Raw genomic sequence first — 3,704 nt, 5'->3', positions numbered from 1 at the left:
TTACGGTACCTAAAACAAATTATATCTCGGTTATAAATCGTAATCCAGCTCACATAGGCTATTTTGAAAATTGGATTTGATTTTTAAACGAGCACTCGATTGTGCACTATGCTTTAACTACTAATGTAAAATTAAATGTTGAGCTCCTCAGACATGTTCACACCTCAACTCTGAACACATCAGATGACAATTAGCTAAGCTTCATGTTTCCTATTGAAGAAGAAATGATACTAATCACTGAGGATGATTTTAATGAACATCTTCATTTTCCTCAGGATGATTTTGATGATTTACCTAGAGACTATGAAGTCTTTAGCTTCTTCAAGGGTATAAGAAGCACCATGCCAAATGACAAGTATCCAAAGCATTTTAATAAAAGTCATCTACCCAAACCTTGGAACTTATTCTTCAACATTCTGTCCTTCTGTCTTTCTCCCAAGACCGGTGGATTTCATGGACTAACACATTTTATGAGGCTAGTTGGAGTGACTATTGCTCTGAACATTCGAATCAACTTTGGACGTATGTTCATGAATGAGATACTGGAGAACCAAGCTCAACAACATTATTACATCTTTTATGGCAGGTTCCTTCAGATTGTTCTCAATGCTAAGCTCGTAGAAGCTCAGAAGGCCTTGGTTCACAATGACAATTTGGAAAATTTACAAGTCTTGTCCTAAAAAATGGTGGGTAAACCGTACAGACAAAATCCTTATTCCAGCAACAACCCCATTCATGTGACAGACTTCATGCAAGAGTACTTTGAATCCATTGCTCAAGAACCTGGCTTTGAGACTGAATATGTTCATGAATCTGATAATCAAGAACCTGATGCTGCAAATGAGGATGATGCAGAGGTTGAACATGAAGCAGATCCTCAGCCTAATCCTGACGCTCAACCAATGGATGTTGACCAAGAAACTGTAATTGATGAACAGTCAGGAGAGGTTTCTCAACCTGAAGCTGTTGAACATCAAGGAGAAGTTGAGCCCAATCAATCAAAGATAAATGTCTTTAGGCCAGACTTCACATGTATGAATGAGTCTTCTATGAGCACTACATTTGATGACTTAATTGATATTGATTGACTTAATCTTGGTCACTTTCATACACAACTTTCCCAAGAGCAATTACTATCAGGAGGCAGTGAGTTTGTTTTCCCGCAAATTCATAACCACCTTCTAGAGCCCATAAACACATCTCAAACTCTCTCGGCCCAATCCCTGGCATATAAGGACCCTATGAGTATAGAGGGAGAAACTGCACACGATGTAGCAAATAAGGAAGGTACCTTGAGTGAACCCACATCTCTGTCTCCAACAAAGCAAAGCAGTATCCCCATTGAGACAACTATAACCTCCCATGTATCTTCCCAACAGGATACAATGGCTGAAAAGGCACATAAACAGTTACTGGATCCATCTTCTCAACAAGGTAGGTCTATTAATATTCGTCCGTCGGCCACGACATCCTGTAATGAGTCAAACACTCTATCCAATATTCAAGCTCTTGAAGCTTTAAATGAGTCGATTAGAAGAGCATTTTTTAGTGAGGATGTATTGACAGAAACAGGGAATTCAACCATATTACGGTTAGAATATCATGTTCAAGGTCCTTCAATGGATCAACTGCCTTCACATGTGTTAGGAGAGAGTGCTGTAATCGCTGCCATGTCTAGCATAAAACTTACCTCCCCAGGACTAATAAACCTGGATGCATCTGCGAATAGGGGATCCGACATAGGTGCGGACCGGAAACCCATTGGCGATGAACCAGATTCAACTAGTGAGCCCACGGGGAAAGTGTCTTCACCGACACTAGTGAAGTTGAGGAACAGATGCCAGATATGACGGCCTCAGTGATCCTCCCAGAGATTCCAACTCTGGACCAGTCGTCTCAGGATGACATGCAACTTATCTTGAACAAGGATCCAGACTCGCGAACTCCCATTGCACCGCTGCTGGCCTCCTTAAGGATGGTTCCAGTGTTTTCTGCAGGTACATCTTCTGGATCTCGGAGCTATGAGTGGAGTGTATCCGTGAGGGTAAGTGAAACACAAACCCCTGAACCGAGTGACAGAGTGTTGAGTGATACACTGCGAGAAGTCCATGAGACAGCTACCTCCAAAACAACACCCATAGACATGTCACAGTATATAACAAAATCTTACCTTGAAGAGCAGTTAGCATTCAAAGATAACTATCTCAAAGAACAATTGTTCTCAAGGATCAGTATCTGAAAGATGAACTGTCTATTAGGGATCACCAGATTGCACGTCTTTTCGAACAACTTGAACTTCAACATGCATCATTTGCTAGTTTATGGGAATTCGTGGAGCAATCTCCCTCTCACTCAAAAAAGGGAAAGGCAATTGCCAATATTGAGCCAAAGATCTCAGTTAGCAAGCAAGCGCCAATCCCCGTCTCCACTGAAATAGCTCATGCCAGTACTGGGCCAAAGACCTCAGTCAGCAAACAAGTGTCTATTTCAGAACAATCTACTCTAGAGATCCTTGTCTTGATCTTGCCTGCTCAATCAACCCCAGCTCTGAAGGATAACATAACTGAGGGGGATAAATGGGTGGAACAAGAAAAAGTAGCTACTGCTGTGAACTTAATTTTAATATGCTTTTCAAGAAGCTGACTCTGGATATGATGAGTTTGGAGATGAGCTTCAAGAAGGAAAGGAAGAAGAAGAAGAGAGGACTGATGAAAGGGTGCTACTAAAATCAAGACATGCTGATGAGAAGAGTTATTTAACTCAGGGGGAGCAATCAATATCAAAACAAGATCTCCTAAGCAAAGTCATTATGACTCAGAGGGATTTTTTGTCGGAGATGTATGCTCCAAAGCCCCTATTCTCAGAGTATGAGCTGGAGGAAGGAGAAATAGATGAGAGCGATGTTCCTAAGGGTTATGAACCCAAAGTTGAAGAAGTGATGATGGAAGAGAGAAAGTTTTTATCTGAGCACGAAGAATTTGAAGATGAAGATGCTTTCTTGGATGACTGTTTGTTCTATGGATTGCCGGAAAAGCTTAATAAATTTTTTCAAGAAATTCAAGGAGATATTGAAAGATCAACATCTAAGAAATGCAAATGGAAAATGCAAATATCACCATGTCTGATCAACATCTAAGATCCATTCATTTTCTACAACTCACTTTCCTGGAAAGTCAACTCAAGAGCAAAAGAGCAAAACTGGAAGCACCATGAGTTAAAATATCAGAAGCAGAACTTAGAGCTGCTGAAGTTCTATATGCTTATAGGATCAATGACAAAATGATCAGGGATTCAGAGAAGGAAAAGAAGAAACTTAACAGAACATATCATGAGATGGTGTTTATAAATGGAGAGCCATAAATTAATCTTCTAAAAGATAGTAAACCTATAATCAATACTAATAGTGAAGGGGATCTAATCTTTGAGATTAATAAAGTGAAGATCAAAATCAATGACTTCAGAACAAGCGGATCAGAAGCAATACATCAAGCCTTAATGGATGTCAAACTCTCCACATGTAAGAAGGACAAGATTGCTTTGATTCCAATCATACAAATACTTGATGAGGTAGTGGAAGAAGAATCGATCAATGACACCAAAGGAGTATGAGGACATCCTAAAAGGATAATAGTCTTCGTAATATCAAAAAGATCTACAATGTTGTTTGAACTTGTTCCTAACTGCTCCAAAGTCAAATATCTAAA

The sequence above is a fragment of the Apium graveolens genome, chromosome 1 (assembly GCF_009905375.1).
Source record: "Apium graveolens cultivar Ventura chromosome 1, ASM990537v1, whole genome shotgun sequence".
In the NCBI taxonomy this organism is placed as follows: domain Eukaryota; kingdom Viridiplantae; phylum Streptophyta; class Magnoliopsida; order Apiales; family Apiaceae; genus Apium; species Apium graveolens.
This window is presented reverse-complemented; position numbering follows the sequence as displayed.